The sequence below is a fragment of the Myotis nattereri genome, assembly GCF_964212035.1.
Source record: "Myotis nattereri genome assembly, chromosome: 1".
Taxonomy (NCBI): domain Eukaryota; kingdom Metazoa; phylum Chordata; class Mammalia; order Chiroptera; family Vespertilionidae; genus Myotis; species Myotis nattereri.
This window is the reverse complement of record NC_138075.1, coordinates 219,663,511-219,687,099: the sequence shown is the minus strand read 5'-3', so window position 1 is coordinate 219,687,099 and position 23,589 is coordinate 219,663,511. Positions and strand designations below refer to the sequence as shown.

Sequence of the window (23,589 nt, the reverse complement as noted above, 5' to 3'; positions counted from 1 at the left end):
TGAAAATGAAATGCATGTTATTAAACACTGTCTTTATAATTATTCAAACTGTGTGTATACATTTTTGGAGACACTATTTTTGAAACTCTTTGAAGACCTTCTTAAGGCTTTCAGAAAATCTAGGTAAGGATACTAAGCCCCAAATTACTCCATAAAACAAACATTTGGCATCCCAAGAGTAAAATTTTCCAACCATATTATTTTCACTTGTCAAAATAACTCCAAGTTGGTGTGTTTCATCAACCACCCTGCTGAGTCCTTCCTATGGTTAACATTATCTGAAGGAATGCACCACTGAGAGTTTTCACCTAGAGAGCCATTGCTATCATAAGCCCTCCCTTCTGTCCATAACTGATCGTCAGAACACAGGTAAATGATAATTAGGAGCATACAGGCAACTGGGATTGGAGAATGATTAAGATATATATGAATGTTTATTTATTTGGGGGACCAGTATTGAGAGCTTGGAGAGTCACTTAGTCACTCTTTGAATCAGTTTGTTCTTTTGAGGGGTGGACACAATATACCACCTATTTTTCATAGATGTATTGTGAAGATTAATTGTGAAGATGTATTATGAAGATATATTGTGAAGACCTACTTCTCATGTGTATGGGCCATGACAAGAACATCTATGGAATTTCTTGGCCCATGGCCTGTTCTCCGTTATTTTCACCCCAAGTTAATTCCTGCACAATGTGTAGCTTTGTGTGCATACAAATGGACACTCCAGGCCTTAAGTCCAGGCTCTCTTCAGACCCTCCACAATCAGAACTTGGCTAATCTTCCAAGATCGAATTGCATAAACTTTTGTGCAACCCACCCATTCAGAAGTTGGACTCAGGAAAGTGGCCCAGGCAGGCCCTGGAAGCAGACTTAAGCCATTTGGTAAAACATTCTGATATCCTGAGTACTCCGATAGGGATTTGGAGGCAGAGTTTAGTTTCCATGCGATCAGATCTTCCTGGCCCTCTGGTGAGAAGCATGGCTGGAAGAGACTCAGAATAAATGCCTCAAAATCATGGTGTCCATGGGTCTTCAGAAGATGATTATTGACTGGATCATGACAGGAAAGAGGAGCATTACAATAAATGGGATTACTTCAGGAATCAGAAAAGAGTCATAATCATAGTTCTTATTTTAGTCCTTGGAGTTGTTAATTACTCATCCTCTACAAGACAACTTCAGTTTACCCTACTTTGATTCCAACTGAGAGCAGCCAAGTGGCAATGCCTCATTAAGAACCTTGTGACTCCTTTCTGCCTGGGCAGGCACACATCTTCTTGCTGAACCTGCATGCCCTAGAGCTCCTGCCCTGAAAGGCAGGGAACTGCCCTGTTCACACCCCTGCTGGCTCACACTCTGTGGGGAGCAGTCACTTCTGAAGGGAAGCAAGGTAAGTCAGCATGCTTCCTTCCAAGAACCTTATGTCAGACAATATATTTACGAATCTACCTCACATATATTTCTTCTGAATTTCTTTATGCATTTTCACATGTTTTAATGATACAAGTGATATGAAGATAACACAGAAAATGAGAGTGGTATATTAATTTAAATTTGGTAAGAAAAAGTATCCAAAGTTCAATTCCCCAGGAGAGCTGCTTCTCTTTTTCCCGTGTTCCATCCCAAGATGGCCCCTAAGTAGAGGGAAACAGTATTTTCCTCACAAATTAAAAAAGGAGGGGGGATTTGTTTTGTGCTCATTCTTGGGTTGGTTTCCATTGCAGAGCTCAGTTGTCCTTGTCCTCAGAATTGTCCAGTTGAGATTTAATGAGGGCACTGACAAGGCAATGCTTTGTTGTTGTTAATCCTCACCAGAGGATTTTTTTTTTCTATTAAGGGAGAGGAGAGGGGGAGCAAGAGAAAGAGAGGAGAGAGACTGATGTGAGAGAGACATGTCAATTGGTTGCCTACCTCACAAACCACAACCATGTCCGGGGATCAAACCTGCAAACCCAGGTACATGCCCTTGACCGGAAATCAAACCCTTGACCCTCCTGTCTGTGGGTTGATGCTCTAACTCAAGCATGTCAAACTCGTGGCTGGTGAGTTTGATTAGCCACACCAGCCAAGGCAGTAGGCAATCCCTTTGACTTTGACTATCAACATCCACTTTGGATATATCTTTAGTTTGAATTTCCTCCACTCTTTTCATTTTTTAAAAGATATCTCCATTTTTATATTCATTGGCTTAGTTTGGTCTAATGGATAGAAAAAAGCTGAATTAAATTTGAAGACCTGAGTTCCCAGCTTTACTACTCCCCTGATACAGGATGTCCTTGGCTTTCTTTGAGACCTCCTCTTTTTCTGAACCACAGAGCATGTTTGTTCTTTCTACAGCATAGATTTTAGGATAAAAAAAACCATAGCTCTTTGTAGGCTGAAGGAGCTTTGTACAGAGTAAAGTGTTTGCAGTGGGAATAAGAGTCAAGCGACCCAGCTTCAAGTCCATGCTGTGCTAATGATTGGTTTTGGATTCCCAATATGTAAAATGGTTAGACAATTTTCACTTTCCTTAAGGTCTAATAATCCATGAAATCAAAATGTCAAGTATTAAGAATCTAAATTTAACACGTTAATTAGAAAATGAAAATTGATCTCTTTAGATTTCAAGATTTTAAATGTGGCAAGGTGTGTGTATATATATATATATATATATATATATATATATATATCTTTGATGTATAAGATTTATAAGCCACATTTTCCAAAAGGGAAGCATCATATGAGATCCCTAATTACTGAATTGATTTGTCCAATAAACACTTTCTGAGCGTTTTCTAGGGCGGGGGTGGGCAAAATTTTTGACTCGAGGGCCACAATGGGTTCTTAAACTGGACCGGAGGGCCGGAAAAAAAGCATGGATGGAGTGTTTGTGTGAACTAATATAAATTCAAAGTAAACATCATTACATAAAAGGGTACGGTCTTTTTTTTCAATAGTTTTATTCATTTCAAATGGGCCGGATCCGGCCCGCGGGCCGTAGTTTGCCCATGGCTGTTCTAGGGGCATAGGAATATCACATTTGTAGTCAGGTGATATAAATATGAGTAAGTTAGTAACCCTTTATCCCTTATTGCAAAGGACTTCCCATTCAGTAATAGAGCTAGGCTCAAGAATAAGTGCAATAAGTGAGGCTTTTCATTTTTACCAAAGAGCTGTTTTTAAAAGCTCCACTGGAATGTAAAATAAAAAGTAGTATATTTACACCATTGAAGATTTAACTATGGGTTGTTGGAAGCTTCAGTGAAAAGCTGGTGACCATCTGTCAAGGATGCAAGAAAGAATATCACTATGTAGATTGAACCTCATCATTTTACAATTCTCTGAGCATAATTCCATGCCTATCTTGTATGTTTTAGTGGATGTCCATGTAATTCTTTCCTGAATGTATGTTCTAAGTTTGGGCATGAATGTGTCTGTGCTACATGTATATAGTGTATTTTATCTGCGGTTCTGTAACTTATTACTCTTTTTGCAAACATTAATGGAGGAAAGCTTTGAGGTGGACCCCAAGAAAAACATGACAGAGCCTCTGATTCAGAGCCTCTGTTCTAGGTGGTGAAATAAAAACCAAGATAATAATTATTTGACTGGTGTATGCCAGGTGCTGCACATTCACAACTATGTAAGCCAGGCACCGTGATAAGACCCATCAGACCCACTTCCCAGAGGAAAAGTCTAAGGCTCAGAAAGGCTAAGTAACTCCTTTTGGCTATAAAACAAGGAAGTGGCGGGCCTAGAATGCAGGACCATATCCCACAAATACTGAATATTTAATACTTGCCACATGTTTTACAAATAGGTACCCCTTTGTTCAATCTTCCTAACTTCTGCATGACGAGGTATTATCACCGTTATAGAGAAGAGAAAAGTAAGAGACAGAGATGCAGTGACTTGCCTGTGGTCACACAGTAAGTGGTAGATAGCAGGTGTTTGAAGACAGGAGGTCTGGCTCCCAGTCCTTGTTTGTACCTAGTCTGCGAGGTGCTTCTCAAGTTCAGCCAGATCTGACTTCAAAGTCCTCACATTTAACCACTGCAGTGAAGGCCTGCTTTCTCCTTTGCTCCCTTCTGAAGACAAACAACTGTCATATAAGTCCTTCGCCCCAAGAGAGCGGCTGATTCAATTGTCTGCATACAGGTTTTGCCCATGTGCTTACCCAGCCTGCCTCCTTAAGGCACCGAAAGCACCATTCTCCCCTGCACTGACCTGCCCTTTGCCACTCTTTTCCCAAGGCTTTAATTAAATGTTAACATTCATTTGCCCTTTTCCATTGTGTTAAAGATAACCTTTGCTTCCTGCCGCATCTAGATAAGGCGCATTCCCTGACAGGTACCAAACAGGTTCATCTTGATAAAAAAGACTGGGGACTCTCTGATCCGCTCTGCTGACATATTTAAAAATGACAGTTTGAATATTTGTTTTGTTCTTACTTCTTTTACATAATGTCAGGATAATACATTATTTCTGGAGATGGCAGAAGCTAAAAGGTTTCAGTCCAAATTAGTCACCCTAAGTGGCTGTGGCCCTTCCTGAATGTCAGACTATATTGAGAGGTGTTTTCCTTTTGGCTTTAAATAGTTGCAAATATATCATGGACAGATGTCCCGGTTGAGATGCCACAGTTCACTAATTTGGGGGAATTTGGTTTTCTGAACGTTTCCTTGCATGCTCTCCCCATTCATTGGTATGGGAATGGCTTCTTGCTGCAGTGGGAGGAGTACTGGGCTAAGAATCAAGCCTTGATTCAAGCCTCCTCTTTGCCACTGATGCATCACATGCCCTTTGGTAAGTCTCTTTTCTCTGAAGCTCAGGTGCTTTATTGCTTTAAGGTGATACCGCATTTTGATTCAGATAGAATTGAGAGATGACATTGTGGCAGGCACTTAAAAATATCATCTGATTTACTCTTCAGAACAAACCTATGAAATGAATATTTGTATTCACATTTTACAAAAGAGAACACACTGATCCTTACAGAGGTCAGGTTCACACCATAGCTGGTAAGGAAAGTGGAGACAGGACTCTTCCCTGGAGCTGTCCAATTGGGGTCCTGTGCCTTTAATGATTACAGAGCTCTTTTCGGTGTCCCTTGGCATTACAGGTCTATAACTGTACTCATTGTCCCTTTAGACATTGCCTTTTTGGTGTTGCTACTTCTACCCATTCACCTCCTAAAAACGTGACATTTTAATGGCTATAGATAGCCCACTGCAACTTGAGTGACTACTTCTCTGACAACATTTGCTTTCCTAAGACTGGGGAATTAGACATATTTCCAGTTAGCCAGGTGTTCACTGGCTGTGTCCATAAAGGTCTCTCAAATTTTACAGAAAGTAGAGGGATTCTCTTTATTTCCATACTGTGGGACTAGGGGAAATATTATGATTTTATTTTTATAAGTTATGATATATTCAAATAAGTGTATTTAAACATAACAGAGACAAAAAGAGAAAACAAGAGTTAAAGATAAGCCAGGGGAAAGAGAGATGGTAGAAGAGAGATTACCCTCAGAAATGCTTCTTACAACAAGTAGATATGTACATGAATCTATCAGACAAAATATTCCGAAATGTTAACAATACTTCTTGTGGGTGGTAGGATTGCAGAATTTATCCTTAATTTTCTTTTTTAAAACTTTGTTAACTTTCCACAATATTACACATCATTAGTGTATTAAAAATCAATGAATACATACATATGCCCGTAGCAAGCAAACCACAAACCATCAAGCGGTCTTAAGCTAGCTAACAGCCAAGACAGAAAATTACTTTGTGATAAATTTCTAGACCAGGCCAACTCCCCAGGCAATGGCAGGCGGCATCAAAAAATACGTGTTCCTTTGTTAATATCTCTGGTGCCATCCATTATTTTCAGCTTCATCCCATACTAAATCACCAGTGTGACAACTTCCCAAAGTAATTTACCTCTTAAATAACTATATGACAGGAAATCTTCAGAGAAAGAGCCTTTTCAACCAGTTTCCATTTTTTAAAAGTGTTTACTTTCCATCAATAGCAATGCATCAATAAAAATGCAATTTATGAACTGTATCCTCTTTTATACTTATTGTGTCCTCCATTCTGTGTGCCTGGACCTCTTCTCCCATTCCTCGATTATTACATCATTTTCTAATGATCCTCCCTCCTTCTCATGATGCTTAAACAAAGAGCCAGGGGCACCATGCTGTTCTAAGAATCATGGGATGGGCCAATGCAGTTTGTGAGTATCTGATAATGTCCCTGTTACCTATAGATCCTTTCCAAAACAGTTACAAAATAATCTCTTCATAATTCTCTAACTTTTGCATCCACCGCATTTCTCTTGGTTCTTAGCATGAGTCAATCTTCCCAGCCTTTCTGGCCCATAGTCATGCCTTGCTCAGCCTCTGCTCTTGTCCTTTGATTCTTATTTTTTCTAGTCATGACAGTCCTTTTCTTTTCTTCTGCTTATCTTTTTTTTTTTTTAAGTTGGATCCTTTCCTAAAGCCTTCTGCAATTATCATGCATACTGAACTCACTTTTAAAAAATATATACATTTTTATTGCTTTCAGAGAGGAACGGAGAGGGAGAGAAAGATAGAAACATCAACGATGAGAGAGAATCATTGAGTGGATGCCTCTTGCATGCCCCACACTGGGGATCGAGCACACAGCCTGGGCATGTGCCCCAACTAAGAATCAAACCATGACCTCCTGGTTCATAGGTCAGTGCTCAACCACTGAGCCACACCAGCTGAATTCATTTTTTTTTTTTACTTATCTTTCAATAATGCAAATCCTTACCACATATTTTGTCATTTAATCAAATGTATTTTTATTTTTTCTAGGAGATTATATATATATATATATATATATATATATATATATATATATATATATATATATTAGCTCCCCAATAGGAATGTAAGCTTTTGAAAGTCAGGGAAGTAATCTGTGTAGTTCCTTTATATCCCTACTAGAGGCCAGATGCACGAAATTCATGCAAGAGTAGGCCTTCCTTCCCCCAGCTGCTGACACTGGCTTCCCTCTGGCACGCAGGACCTGGGCTTACCTTGCAGCCCTGGCTTCCTCCGGAAGGTTGTCTGGAAGGACTTCCAGTCTAATTAGCATATTACACTTTTATTATTATAGATTAGTCCCTTGTTCAGTGTTGGAAATGTAGTAGATGTTTGATAACATTTCGCTATATTATATTTTGGTTCATGATAACTAATAAAATATAATCTTCTAACAAATAAATATAATTCTATTATTTATAGATCAAATTTTAAGTACCGGTTTTTCTAAGTAAGAAACTTTAATAATAAATTTTTAATCTATGTTATGCTTTTATCTATAAACAGAGCACTGTTCATGTTCACATTCTTAACCAGTTAAAATAAGCTCTTCTTTTGACAATTTCTTGTCAAATGGCTATTTCAAACTCTCTGGGAAATTGCTTTCAGAGACTGACACTTTGGTGATTTAATATGAAATGATGCCTAAATAACGGATGGCAGGGGAGCTATTAATAAAGAAATCTATATTGGGGTGCCCTCAAAGACTTCAGAATAATGAGAAAGTTATCTTAAGTCAACTAGCTAGCTGCCTGGTAGATTATTGGCTCCTCAAGAATTGTAGCCTCTTTTATTTTATTGCTCTAAATATTTCTGAGCAGTTTTGTTCTTAGCTGCTGCTCTTACTAAACTGCCCAATCCAGTACGAAAGGAGGGGTTGTGCTTTGGGGATTTAGTACTCTGATCTATATTCTCCCTTGGCGAGATTTTCTACCATCAAAATAGTGTAGAGAATTACAGTGCAGGTTAAAAGCAAGCTCTGAATTCCATTGAAAGCCAGAAGTCTATTATCTGCATAGATCCAGGCATAGAAAAGAAGATACTTTATATATAATAAATACCAGTTACATTCCAATTACCACTGTCCTTTAAAGTTAAATTATTTTTTTTCTTTTAAATATTTATTGTTGAAAGTATTATATATATTGTCCTTTTTACCCCATTGACCCCTTCTAGCTCACCCCCACCCCCTGCCCTAGGCCTTCAGCACCCTATTGTCTGTGTCCATGAGTTATGCATATATGCATATTTGGTTGATCTTTTTCCATCCACCCTCACCTTCCCTTTGAGATTCAACAGTCTGTTTCATGCTCCTATGTCTCTGGGCATTTGCAGAAAATGGCTAGAAGTAAATTATCTAATAAGTTAGGTGATAAAAAAAAATCAGTTTGATTATGATTGCTCAATAATGCATCTTATGTGCAAAACTTTGTGTGTGTCATTATGAAAAGTTTATTTCTAGTACCCGTCAAAAGGTCTACCTTTTCAATTATTCCACCTTAAGCCCATGAAAAGAGACACTATTTTCTCCAATCCTTTCTTAGGTAGAAAATTATGTTTAATTTCAAATATTATTCAAAGAACTAATAATATTTCAGTGAAAGTTATGGATAGATATTCCCAATGTAAAATGAATAAAATTGATTATTTACCAATGAAGAATTATTAAAATTGAAGCAAATTGAAACCTACTTATAGACTTGCAAAATTTTTTGACAATTCACTAGATTTTATGCTTGAAAACAGGATTTGCAGGTAATAATAAGCAACAGTGGAGTTCAGCTCTAGATTTACAATCAGTGAAACTGGAGTTCAAGCTACACAGTCTCTTACTATGTGACCTGGGGTTGGCCACATGATATCTGACATTTCTTGTACTTTTTTTTCTCTAAAATATGTTTTTACTGATTTTAGAGAGAGGAAGGAGAGGGAGAGAGAAACATTGATCAGCTGCCTCCTTCACACCCCCAATTGGGAATAGAGCTCAAAACCTGGGCATGTGCCCTGACCAGGAATTGAACCAGTGACCTTTTGATACATGGGATGATGCTTAACTAACTGAGCCACACTAGCCAGGGCTAACATTTCTTACACTTAAATGAGAATGATAATAATGTCTTTCCAAATATTTCACCAAGCAATATTGTAGAATATGAGTGTGAAATATTTTACATCTATGAAGTACTCTCCAAATGTATATTATAATTACCCTCATATGTATTGCTATAAAAAGTGTTTTTATTCTCTGTGCATTTCTTATGCTTTGTGTATATGGAATAATTGGTCTGACAAGTATTAAATCCTTCCTGTGGTCACTCTGCCTCCTTGCTTCTGTCCTCTCAGACAAGAGAGCAAGTCAGCAGATGAAAAATGCAGGATAGAGGCTGATCTCAAAAGGAACTATATCACAATAACAGGAGAAATGACATATTTTCTAAGTTCCTACTGTCTTTGCCTCTGGGTTATCTCATTTAATCTGTTAATAAAACCTCCCTAGGTATTTATCTGATCACCATTCTTCATGGAAAAAATGTGTATGCAGGCAGGTGAGGTAACTTGTCTTGGAAGCTAGTTTGATTCTGAATTGTCTGTTTCCATAGTCCTCATTGTCTCTATTACAACAGAATGCAAATTAGGGGACAGGCATAGCATGGGGGCATTCATGATCATCAAGGGCTTTATCAATCCCAAGGGGTGAAAATTAGTTCTTGGTGAAAGATCTTATTCTTTTTATGGACAAAGAACAGATTTGCATACAATACATGCATGGACATGCCACATATCTGGGGTATTATAATTTAATTGGTGTTGAATAAGATAATTCTAAAAAGGCTTCTTAGGAGATCATGAAAAATGGTTGAGTAACACTGTCCCAAGTTCAGAAATGAGAAACCATCATCATTTCCCAGCTGCTTCAGCGATGGAGGGTATCAATGTACATTATCCTAGAATGCATGGGGTAGAGTGGAGATGCTTTTCTGTCCCTATGCTGGAGTGCTGAAATGCCCTCCACTCCAATGGAAGTCTGGAAGAATCAGCAAAGCAAACTACTGTGATGCTAAACAATCAGAAAATCAGAAGGACCTGGCCCACACAAGAGCAAACCATGTCTCAGACGTGCTCAGCTCTTCAGGCAAAATGCCCTACCATTACCCTCTGCCTTTCTCCACCCATCTCCCAGGAGTCAGTCCTAGCTCCACTCTTCTAAGAAATCTTTGACTTACCCAGTTTTCATCTTTCTCCTCCAGGAAGGTCTAATATCCCAGTACAGGTTGTCTTACAACCCAGGCATTGCATTGACAAAGACCTGGATTTTAATCCTGACCTTGTAACATATGATTGGACACAACTGATATCTCCTCTCGTTGTGCCTCAGTTTTTCCATCTATAAAATGGGTATATGAATGTGCACTCACCTTGTAGCCATAAGGAGAAATATGTAAAACATTTAGCACTGTGCCAGGCTGGTTGTAAGTTTTACTTGATAAGAATATAATAATAATTTCAAATGCTAACTTATTCTCTCCTTGGACCTGGAACAATTCATCGTATGTGACCCATTCCTAATCACAAATCCCAGCTCAGACATCATCTTATTTGGTAAAATTCCACCTGTCTCTTGCTTCTCTTATTGTGCTGTTCACACTAGTTTCTACAAGTGTTATTGCTTGTATTACATGAAATAGCTCATCATTCCATCATTTTAAAAAGATACATTAATCCCCATATCTTAAATCTGAGACATACATCCTTACCTTTATATACAAATTTATCTCCCATTAATTTAAACCTTGACTACCCTGCACACCTTTTGATATATATATATATATATATATATATATATATATATATATATATATGAATTGTACTGTAAAAATGAAATTCCGCCCTCACTCAGTCTTTATCTTCCAGTATACACCTATTGTATTTTTTCACACTGTTTTCTCATTTATCATCAGACCTTTCCATAGACTGTCCTGAACTCTGGGGATAGAAAAGCAGGAAGTGATTCATTTATATAGACTCCCAGGGCTGTGGGGCCAATTTTTAGCAAATGCCCTGGTGAAGTTTTTGGAAAGATTTATAGTATTTATCTTGTAACCTTCTGTTATGAGTCCCAAGAGCATCAGCATCCAAATACCAGTGCAAAGTTTGACTGTCTGATCACTGCTTCTCTGTCTCTGACAAACCTCCGAGGGAAGGTAGGGGAGGGTGGGGGCAAGGGGGAGAGATCAACCAAAGGACTTACATGCAAGCATATAGGCCTAACCAATGGACACGGACAACAGGGCGGTGAGGGCATGAGTGGGGGGCCTGGGGGGGTAATGTGGTGATAAGGACACATATGTAATAACTTAATCAATAAAGAAATTAAAAGAAACAAACAAAAAAACCAAATACCAGTGCAAAGAATATGTACTGATATCCAAGCAGTGAGCACTGAGGTCCCTTCTCTACGGAACTAAAACTGCGCTTAATCCTACAGGTATTAGTACATACCAACAGCCATTGCATCTAATTACTAATGTTCACAAATTACCTGGGGTGATAACAGAATATATTCTCTTCACTTTGACATGATCTTGGAAGTCTTCAAAAGACCTATTGATCATTTCAAGGATGAGCTTGAAACAATGGAACTCTGTAGAGTAACTTAAAAGGATCTGATTTACAAAGCTCAGCCTTAAAAGGTCTCTTCATTCCATTGTGTATAATTTTTTTCAATTAATAAGCATACTTCAATTAGCAAGTGCTGAGGCTTTTTTGTAATGAAAAATGCAAGTCTTTTCATGGTTAAGCTCAATAGCCAATGTTGTAACCTACATTTCTTTGAAATTTCACTAAAGACACATTCACTGAAACAAACAAATGAGTGTTCTTTTCATAGTAACACTGTCTTCTCTCTGTCTCTTGAAACAGTGCAGGCATCGCTTGTTCCAAAAGAATTCCTGGACTCCTCACCTATGTGGGAGGCCCCTTCCCGCTACTCACCTGGGACTCCTCGCATGCAGGGTATGATTATCCTTCATCAAAAATCTCTATCTCCTCAGTTCTCTGAGGTCCAAAGCCTGGTACCTGGCTCATGCTTCAGGCTAGGTGCTGTGTCAAGCACTAGGGATAGAAGATGAATAAGAGGGGGGCCTCTCTTTGAGGGAATGACAGTTTTGTATTAAAATATGGCAATGTAAACAAATAACTATAATTCAAAGGCTAAGTCTATGGTAGGTATCTCCAAAATTCAAGGAATACAGAGACTAGTGAGAAATTACTTCACAGTAGAGAGGATTTCACAAAGATTAATTCTCCACACTAGCAGTTTTATAAGAGATATTATAAGAGATCACTCCAGGGATAACTCTGCTCTGCAGTTATTACATCATCATAAGAAGAAAACATCATAGCAACCATGCGTATAGATACTATCTTTATATCACAATGTGTCCTCACTGTTTATATTGCCATATGCTATCTCTGGATGTAACAATAATTTAGTTTAATTTGGTATATTCTAAGCACCAAATATTTGTAACTCAGCATGAGAACTGCTGTGAAGAATACAAGGCTGAGTAAATTCGTTCTCTTGAGGAGAATGTAAGAGGGTAATTTATTTTGAATTGGATGCTACCTACATGGTTGGCGCTAGATGATACGCTATTCCTTTGCCAGCTTATTTAATTTTCCAGAACACACCGGACGTCATTATTGTTGCCATTTTAGAGATAAGAAAACTGAGGATCAGAGAGGCTGGGAACTTGCTCAATGTCACACAGCTAAGAAGTGGCAGAGCCAGAGTTAAAAATTGGGTCCTGCACCCCAAGCCTTGTTTCTTTCTATCCTAATACCTGGTCTCCCAAAGGAATTACGTACTATCCAATTTAGGAAGATGCAACACATATACACATATCCCTATTATGTGAAGACTATGCTGGATCAGATATAGACAATAATAATGATATTTATGGAAGGAAACCAATTAAGGCTTCGTGAAGCAGGTGCAAAACACCTGCAAAAATGTTGACACACTCAAATGGGAATGCGACTATCTAACAGGGGAATATGCAGTATCCAACCTTCAGGTAAGTCTCCCTCAGAAACAGAGATAATAACAACTACTCTGATGACCCGTTGTGAATTTTAATAATGCTACTAACAACTAACTTTCACTGAGTGACTATTGTACACCCGGTAGGGTGAGAAACTACATTATCATATCCATTCCTCAATAAAACCTACAAGATGGGTGCTGTTGTGTCCCTTTTATTTTTATTTTTTTAGGGTGTTGTTGCGTCTGATTGCGTATCAGGAAAGAGGTGGAGAATTTAAGTAACTGACCAAGTTTCTCAGTTAAATAGGTTGCAGAGCTGGCATTCAGAGCTCAAATTCTTAGCACTGTTATCAACCTGCCAATCATAATTGCGAAATACTTAGCCCAGTGGCCCAATAAATGCTCAATAGTAATTATAACAGCTGCTATCACTTATCGGTCATATCATTGCCAAAGGCACAAAAGTGAGGCCACAGAACAACTTCAGAGAAGTGCCCTTAGGGGCAGGCGGGCTTGGCACTGGGAGTGGTTGGAGGTATGTGTGCAAAGGCAAGTTGGGGGCACACAGTGCAGAAACATTAAGGACCAAAGGAACATGACCTTGATTTGAGAAGCTATTATGAAACATAAAAGGCTTTTAGCGGTCCAGTCACCTACTTAGAACCTAACTCTTAAAATGCACATTTAAAATGCACATTTGGAAGTGAGAGATCATTGAGTAAGACTTAAAAAATGATGGGTTGTGCACCGGGAGGGGGAAAGAAAGAGTAAAAAATATATGTTTTGAGAAACTGAGCTTAAATGGGTGGAGTGGGGTTTGATGGTGGTCTACATACAAATAGGGAAAAAAGGAATACAAATGGGCTGGGGCTGGGCTAGGTCGAAGGCATGGAGGGGGTCAATGGCATGAACATGTTAACCACATTTTGGGAAGCCTTGATTTATTGGAGCCACTGTGACGTTTACTTGATGATGTCCAGGAGGCTGTTAGAAATGTGTGACTGAGCATATCCCATTAGAAAAAAAGACATGGTTAATGATGCAGACTTTGGAATGATCCAGAACTGTGCAATATTAGGTCATCTAATGTTTACTCACTGTATCCAAAGTAACTTTTGGTTACTAACTCTTTGTATAGATATAAAAAAGAAATCGTTGCCTTGGCTGGTGTGGCTTAGTTGGTTGAGCATCATCCCATGCACCAGGAGATCATAGGTTAGATTCCCAGTTAGGGCACATGCCAGGGTTGCAGGCTTGATCCTGTGCAGGAGGCAACTGATGGATGCTTTGCTCTTACATTGATGTTTCTCTCTCTCTCTCTCCCTCTCCCTTTCTCTCTCTCTAAAAATCATTAAATATATTTAAGAACTAAATGATTGACTAATGGTAGAATTTTCAGTATCAGAAATTATGTATGCCATATACAGTTAACTTTTTTATTATCTGTATTTTTTTTATCCCATGATTATAGGGAATTTGCTTGCAATTTTTTTTTTACCACTTTTTCTAGGTCCTAGCATAATGCTTGGCATATAGAAGGCATTTTGATGCATATTTCTTATATGAAGGAATGCATAAATGAAGGAATGGGTCTCAGTTTTTACATCTGTAATGAAGGAAGAATTTGTTCTTTACCTCCCATAAGGCACTGACACTTGAAGGAAGACTAGAAAACCTAGAAGCTATCTGCTTGGGAAAAGGCACTGCGATTTTTCATGTAATTACCGAGGATTCACAGAGGCCCTGAGGTTCATGGATTAGTCTCCTGGAATTCAGGATAAAAATCTGTGGGCCCAGTGAAAGGGTTCTAGGTTTTTCTCACTACAAACCTTGAGAAGGACATGCATTTAGGGTTTTTGTTATATTTTTATAACTAACTTTATAATGTCTCAATAAAATGTTTTCTATATATGTGTATGATAGTTAACCCTATACCCTGGGGGAGGTAATTGGTTGAAGTACCCAAATCAGATTCCAGAGATGGTGACTACAAATCTTGCCAATATTTTTAGGAATTTTGGGAATATTTTCTCATTGATAAAATAAATTAGTTTTTAAAACTGTGTATGCATTGTTCTACATCATTTTATGTAAGGGACTTCAGCATCTGTGGATTTTGGCATCTGAGGAGTGTTTTAGAGCCAATTGGTCTTGGATACCGAGGAACTATTATAGTTTGAGTTTGGGGGAGTCAAAAGTAATAACTCCATGGAGAGTCGGTGCCCTAAATTCCATGTTGTTCAAGTGTCACATCTAGTTCTATTAAGAACACCAAACGCTGGTGAGAATGTGGAGCAACAGAACTTTTCATTCATTGATGGTGGGAATATGAAATTATTCACCCACTTTGGAAGACTGGTGGTGTCTTAGAAAATTAAATACATTCTTATCATGTGATCCAGTAATCATGTTCCTTGGAATTTCTACTCACACAAATGCCTACACACAGATTTTGATAGCAGTTTTATTCATAATTGCCAAAACTTGGAAGCAACCAAGACGTCCTTCCGTAGGTGAATAAATATACTGTAGAAAATCCAGATAATGGAATATTATTCTGTTTTGAGAAGAAATGAGCTAAAAAGAAATAAGCTCTGCCCAACTGGTGTGGTTCAGTGGTTGAGCTTTGACCTATGAACCAAGAGGTCAGGTTTGATTCCAGGTCAGGGCACATGCCTGGGTTGCAGGCTTGATCTCCAGTGTGGGATGTGCAGGAGGCAGCCAATCAATGATTCTCTCTCATCATTGATGTTTCTATCTCTCTCTCCCTCTCCCTCTCCCTTCCTCTCTGAAATCAATAAAAATATATAAACTTTATTTAAAAGAAAGAAGCTCTGAAAAGATATAGAGAGGACTTTAGCTTTAAAATTAGAGAGAACATGGGTTACTTTTAAGAAGAATAAATTCAGTAGAATGATAGAGTGGACATTTTTAGAATAAAGACTGATAAAGTTTTTGAGTGATTATTCTGTACAAAACACAGTGATAGGTTTTGTTGAGAATATACAATAGAGAAGGCAGACTTTCTGAATTTAAAGAGCATTTGAGTTGGGGATTCCTTCTACAGCATAAGAAGATAATGTAAAAAAAATACTGTCCAGAAATAAAGAGGCTCAAAATTATTAATTACTTACTTGTTTTTTTAATTAGTTCATTATTTTCTTATTTATTTTGCCATCCCATTTATTTATCCTTTTTGTGCTAAAACAGTACCAGTTCCCCCTCTAAGTAAGCACCCTTCCCCTATATTCGCTATGCAGCTATAGCTGACACCACCACCAACTCTGGAGATAACCCTAAATTGGGTTAAGGCAATTGATATAATTATCCAATGATGACTGGTTCATAACTGGGGCTGTAGCTCAATTCAGGGCAAAGAGAATAAGGTTGAGAAATTGTGTTAGGCTCCTAGAAAATAGAATCTTTTTTTGCAATCAGTAGATGGATTTGGGGTCCAGGACTATCCTTTTGGTTCTTCCTCAATAGTCTAGAATAGCCAGGGGTCCTCAACATGGAAAATATAGAAAAATGAACCAGGACTCGGGTGTGGTATTTTAGTTGCTGGGTTAAGCCTCACCTGAAGCTTTACTTTTAGATAGTTTCTAAAAGCTTAGAAGTAGCTCTGAACTTTTCAGGCATATCCGTTAATATAGTCCCAACATTATTGAACAAACTGTTATGATTTGAATTTTCTTAAATGTGCCTTTAAAAAATGTCCCACTGAAAAAAATTCTTTAGCAGTATATGAAAAAAGATGGAGATGAAAGTTCATGAACCCCAAGGAATTGGCTAAATCTAGAAGGACTGAAACTAAAAACAAAGGGCTCTCACTAGTCTAATTAGCTAGAGGTTGGGCTCTTAAATAATTCATTGTTCATTACATGGTTGCATTAGATTCTATTGGTCACTGATGTCATCCCAGCCTGCGCTAGAACTCATTGCTCAAATGTTTCTTTTTTCCTACTGGATTGCAAATGAAAATTTAAGTTTTCTTGAGGGCAGAAACTATTTCTTATTCATGCTGGTAGACTAATGAACCCTAGCACAATGCCTGTCACACAATAACTAGTTGTAGCATTACATTGGCTTTTTGAGCAGGGAGGGATGTGGTGAGAACATCATGTTAGTGGGTTTCTCTGGCAGCAGTGGGTTAAAGGCTAGGCCAGGATAGGGGGACTGGGAAGAGAGCCTGATTAGGTATGCATTTCAGTATTCCAAGGGAGAATGGGTAAGAGCTCAGAGAAATAGATGAATAAAATGTGAAGATCTAAATCTAGGCAGCCAAATGGACATGACCACCTAGATAAATATTCATATATTATTTCTTTTCTCCGTTCTCCATTATTCATATCAAGTTCTTAAAACCATTGCCCATGGGAACATTCAATGGAAAGCTGACCAGCATTCAGATGCATCTATCAGATCAAACACAGATGAAAGAGGCCTGTTTTTGTTTTTTTCTTTTTTTTGGGGTGTGTGTGTGTGTATGTGTGTGTGTGTGTGTGTGTGTGTGTTTCTACTGAGCCAGTTGTTCTAAATATAGACTGGATGGGTTTCTCACAGCAATAGAAGTGACTAGAATTGGATTTCAGTTTAGGCAGTGTCCTTTCCATACACAAAATATAAGCAAACTTGAAATTAAAATAGTATAATCTGAAAAAGCTAAATCTTTAAAATAACCCCAAATATCTTACAATTTTTGAGTGCTGACTTCGTACTTTCTTTCACGGTAGGATGATATTGAGTATAAAGAGGAACGTAACATCTAAGTAACATCTAAGGAAGCGTTGGTTTTTAATGCATTTGAACAAGAGACAGTTTTGAAATAGGCCCAGTATTCACTTTCACACATGACTGAGGAACTTTTCTACAGATTCTATCTTCAAGAACAACACACAATCCACCCCTTTCAAAAAATAAAGTTACTTTTATTTTTCTAATTTAAAGGGAATTGCTGGAAGCCGGTCCATCCTTGCTGCTTGACACAGTTGCTGCAGGATAGAAACATCTGCACAGCATATGTTTCAAGGGACCTGGCGTATATAGCAAACTGTTCTTAATATGTTTGCTCCCCTTAGCACTGTGTGTTTTAACCAAGGTCACCTCTCCAAGAAAGGTTGTTTTCCCAGGTAGGGATTTTTCCCAGAAGTTAGGGAGGGGATGAAACTCCTTAACTAAGTGCCAGGTGGGTAGTTAATCACTTTAACTACAAACAATCATGCTTAAGCTACATAATCTTTACTCCCTGGAATGGAGATAAGAAATGCCCTAACCTTTGTAATAGAAATTGACAGGATTAAAATCAACTGGTATAAATATGGATTTAACAAGACAATAAACAGCAGAACCTCTCTGGAGATCCAGACCAGAACTTGGCTGGAGATCCTGGCTGGAGATCCTGGCTAGGCTGCTGATCAACTGTTCCGTGTCCTTCCTTCTTCGCCGACTCCATCTACGCCTTTGGGAACCCCTGGACCTGCTGGGGTTGGACCCCGGCAGGGAATCACTATAGAAATTTTAGAAAACTAAGGTTCAAAAACCAGAGGAATGGAATCACTCATGATTTCATCACTTAATATAACTACTGTCAGTCAACTTTGTGAAAAAAAATTCAGGTATTATTTATATGGAAAGAACTATGTAAATTTTTTATCCTTTGGATTTTTGCTTAAATTTCACTTAAACTTTAATTTGTAATGTTGTCCTTTCCTTGTCTTCAATATTCTTTTTTAAAATAAATATATTTTTATTGATATCAGAGAGAAATGGAGAGGGAGAGAGATAGAAACATCAATGATGAGAGACAATTATTGATTGGCTGCCTCCTGCATGTTCCCTACTTGGAATTGAGCCAGAAACTCGGGCATGTGCCCTGACCTGAAATCAAACCATGACCTCTTGGTTCATAGGTCAACGCTTAACTACTGAGCCACTCCACCAGGACTTCTAGTATTCTTTTTAATAGCACACTCTTTTTTGCTTTAAAACATAACACACTTTTAAATATTGATTATGTATTTTTTAATACCAGCATTTATGAGAGCAGGTTTACGGTTATTCTTCAGTATTGTGTATTCCACATGAGGCAAGTACATGGCATATAACACACATGAGATAAATTATTTATTGAAAAAATTTCAGGCACTGTGTTGCACTGGCTGAAGGCAGCAGGTTCTGCAGCCAGAATTGGGCTTGGGCACTGCTGTGGAAGGCAGAGACAATATGCTACCTTACAGAGTAATAGGAACTTGACCTATGTAACCACAGTAAGTATCTTGAGATGGAGAAGTTATTCTATATTATCTGTTGGCCCAATGGAACCACAAAAGTCCTTATAAGAGGGAGGCAGGAGGGTCAAGGTCTTTCAAAGATGATGACGTGTTAACGGAAGAAGAGGGAGAGGGAGCTTGGAAGATGCTATGCCTTGGCTTTGAAGTTGGAGAATAAGATCAAGAGTCAAGGGGTGTAGGTGGGCTCTAGAATGTAGAAAAGACTAGGAAACAATTTCTCACCTAGAGTTTCTATAAAGACCAACCCTGCCAACCTATTTTAGATTTTTGACCTCCAGAACGATATATAAAAAAATACATTTGTATTGCTGTAACTTATTATGTTCCAGAAGCTATGTAAAATTAATCTGCCTGATTTACATTTAAAAGGTATCATGGAAGCCAAGGCATAACCTACATCACAGCATAGTTTAAACCTGTAAATACATACAAAGCATGTACAACAGTACTTGGCATGACCTATGGTCTCAATAAATATTACCTGTTGGCAAAAAGACAAATTACCAAGCAAATGAAATGAATGCCAATGATTCCTTTCTTATTCTTCAATTTGCAAATGCACTATGTTGGTGATACTTTTTCCAAAATTATTTAGTTGATCAATATTGGTAATGAGTGTATGTCTTTCTTTGCATAACAATCTTCAATTTGACTGGTTAGCATGTCTGCTGAGAGGAGAGATAGTCCACAGCATTCTTATTCTTTTGTTTACCTTTAGCTGCCCTATATCTACAATGAAGGCCATAGTTCACCGTATAAAATCTGCTGAGGCCACCTACTCACCATCCAGGGGATCTTCTCCAGGCAACCCATCAACACATTTAGGATAAAAACCAAGATAATTGTTTTTATTGGCTTACATCTGGATTCTCATTCATTCTCATTCTCTCTCTCTCTCTCTCTCTCTCTCTCTCTCTCTCTCTCTTTATCTATTTATCTCTCTCCTCTTGCCTATTAATCGACTTGTGCTTTAAGGATCTTCCAACACTTCAAGATGGTGCCTTCATATTGTCATATTGTCCCTGTCTTCATCAGTTTGGGCTGCTACAACAAAATATCATAAACTAGGTGGTATAGACAGCATAATTTATTTATGACAGTTCTGGAAACTGGGAAGTCCAAGATCAAGGTGCTTGCAAATTTGTTGTCAGTTGAGAGCCCTTCTGACTTAGAAAGCCAACTTGTTGCTGTGGCTCCCTTGGCTTGTGCTTGGTGCATTTAGAAAGAGAGATAGAGAGACCTCATGTCTCTTCCCTTTTCATGAAGGCATTAATCGCACCATGAGGGTCCTATCCTCACAACCTCATCTAAACCCATAAGCTCTACCTCCAAATACCATCACAATGGGGCCTAGGGCATCAACATATGAATTTGGCACAAACAACAGTCAGCCTTTAACAAACATTCCCTTTTATATACCAACTCCAGAGCCTATCAAGATCTTTTCTTCACTTCAGGTCTTCAGGTTTTCATATTAGTGTCCAAGTTTTCAATTGTTTTGGGACAGTGGTTCTTAGCCCAGTATAATAAAATTATAACCAGAAAGATTTTTTCTACATAATTATAATTAAACACAGGTTGCTAGAAATTTTCCTGTGTTTGAATTCTACCACTACAACATTTTTTTTATCTACAGGGATAATGATTATATGCTCCACATTACATGAGATAGTCCCAATTCATAACTATTGATCCATCATAATCATTAGTAGTGCCTCCTTTTACTCTCAAAAGTGTTCTAATTAATACAATAAATTATTTGGGAGAACCAAGATGGTGGCATAGGTTAACACCAGAGATTGCTGCCTTGAACAACCAAATCAAAACACACCTAAAAGACTGAACGGACATCATCCAGAACCACAGGAAGGCTGGCTGAGTGGAAATTCTACAACTAGGAGGAAAGAGAATATCATACCCAGACTCAGAGGAGGCGCAGTGCTGAAGTGAAATACTCAGGTACGGAGTGCACACGGAGCGGGCTGGCGGTGTAGGGTGCGATTGGTGCTTTCAATCGGGAGGGAGTCTCAGATTCTGAGCTCCAGATCCGGGTGAGTCTCTAGGGACCCAGACTCAAACGGGAGAAGCGGGACTGTCTGGCTTCAGTCGGAACTCGAAGGCAGCTTTCTCTCCGAGGTGTGCAGCGGTTGCTGGGACTCTGTGAGGCAGAGCCTCTAGGGACAGAACTGAGAGCCACCATAACTACTCTCTCCGGCCCACCCTGTTGATCCTGAGCCCGAGCGACCCACCCGCCCCGCCCAAGCCCTGCGCAGAGCCATTTGCCAGATAGCCTCAGGCAAAGGCTAGATTAGCACCTCCTAGAGGACAGAAGTTTTCCCACTGCAGACACAGCTGATTCTCACAGCCAGCTGGCCTGGAGGTCAAATCCCCCTAGTATTAACTACAACAATCAAGGCTTAACTACAGGAGGACTGCACACAAAGACCACTAGGGGGTGCACCAAGAAAACATAAAAAATGCGGAGACAAAGAAACAGGACAAAACTGTCAATGGAGGATATTCAGTTCAGAACCACACTTTTAAGGTCTCTCAAGAACTCTCTAGAAGCTGCTGATAAACTTAATGAGATCCTCAACAAATCTAATGAGACCCCCAATGTTATAATAAAGAACCAACTAGAAATTAAACATACACGGACTGAAATAACGAATATTATACAGACTCCCAACAGCAGACCAGAGGACCGCAAGAATCAAGGCAAAGATTTGAAATGCGAAGAAGCTAAAAACACCCAACCGGAAAAGCAAAATGAAAAAAGAATCCGAAAATACGAAGATAGTGTAAGGAGCCTCTGGGACAGCTTCAAACGTACCAACATCAGAATTATAGGGGTGCCAGAAGATGAGAGAGAGCAAGATATTGAAAACCTATTTGAAGAAATAATGACAGAAAACTTCCCCTACCTGGTGAAAGAAATAGACTTACAAGTCCAGGAAGCACGGAGAACCCCAAACAAAAGGAATCCAAAGAGGACCACACCAAGACACATCATAATTAAAATTCCAAGAGCAAAAGACAAAGAGAGACTCTTAAGAGCAGCAAGAGAAAGAAACTCAGTTACCTACAAGGGAATACCCATACGACTGTCAGCTGATTTCTCAACAGAAACTTTGCAGGCCAGAAGGGAATGGCAAGAAATATTCAAAGTGATGAATACCAAGAACCTACAAACAAGATTACTTTATCCAGCAAAGCTATCATTCAGAACTGAAGGTCAGATAAAGAGCTTCACAGATAAGGAAAAGCTAAAGGAGTTCATCACCACCAAACCAGTATTATATGAAATGCTGAAAGGTATCCTTTAAGAAGAGGAAGAAGAAGAAAAAGGTAAAGATACAAATTATGAACAACAAACATGCATCTATCAACAAGTGAGTCTAAGAATCAAGTGAATAAATAATCTGGTGATCATAATAGATCAGGGACATAGAAAGGGAATGAACTGACTATTCTTGGGGGGGAAAGGGGTGTGGGAGATGCGGGAAGAGACTGGACAAAAATCGTGCACCTATGGATGAGGACAGTGGTTGGGGAGTGAGGGCGGATGGTGGGGCGGGAACTGGGAGGAGGGGAGTTATGGGGGAAAAAAAGAGGAACAAATGTAATAATCTGAACAATAAAGATTTAATTAAGAAAAAAAATTATTTGATCACCCTATGATGGACTTTGGGTGAGTCACTTAATATGTATTAGGATTTATTTCTCATCCATGGTCTGCAATTACACTACCCCCTCACAGGATGCTGATTAAGTGACGTGAGCAATGATCATGATACACAAGATGCTCACTCTGGGTTTGTTTCCTTTGTTTTCAATAAATACCAAGAACCTGACAACCATGAAGAAAAATGCAACGACGCTTGGGTCCACTGATTAATTTGTTTTGGGAGAAGATATTTAAAAGCAGGATTTGGCTGGAGATAAAGACAAAGACTTAGTCAACTTGCAAATGAACTAAATCCAGGAAGGACTACAAGAGTCACAGCATCTCAAATGTAAAAGATACTACTCATTATCAAGTCCAATCTCCTCCCTCAAGCAGAAACCCCCTGCAACATTCTTGACAGACCCATCTCCTCACTATTAATATCAGTGGTTAACATTTATAGAGTGCTTGCCATGTCCTGGACATTGTGATAAACACCTGACATGAATTACTTTAAATCATCTTTATAAGAATCCAAGTAGGTAGATACTATATGCACCTCACTATGAAGATGAGATCTGCAAGTTCACAGATCCAGAATCCAGTATCTTGTTTTCTAATGAGCTTTTGGTGGCCACATAGGATTTTAGTGAAACAATGAAAGAAAACCTAAAATTTGCATTTGAGAAACAGAGAGTTCCAAATGCCCTTAAAACTTATAAATAATTTACAGTCATTTATT

General features: G+C 38.6%; 1 protein-coding gene and 1 long non-coding RNA gene across 5 annotated transcripts in view; both read right to left on the bottom strand.

Moving 5' to 3' along the window:
- The window catches only part of KCNIP4 (potassium voltage-gated channel interacting protein 4), a 954,817-nt gene that overhangs the window by 324,473 nt on the left and 606,755 nt on the right, over positions 1–23,589 (bottom strand). The window lies entirely within an intron of this gene.
- LOC308513326 lies at positions 17,380–20,128 on the bottom strand. The gene is made up of 2 exons (XR_013995526.1): positions 18,398–20,128; positions 17,380–17,844 (listed from the first exon to the last, which is right to left on the bottom strand). It is a non-coding gene; the product is annotated as an uncharacterized lncRNA (long non-coding RNA).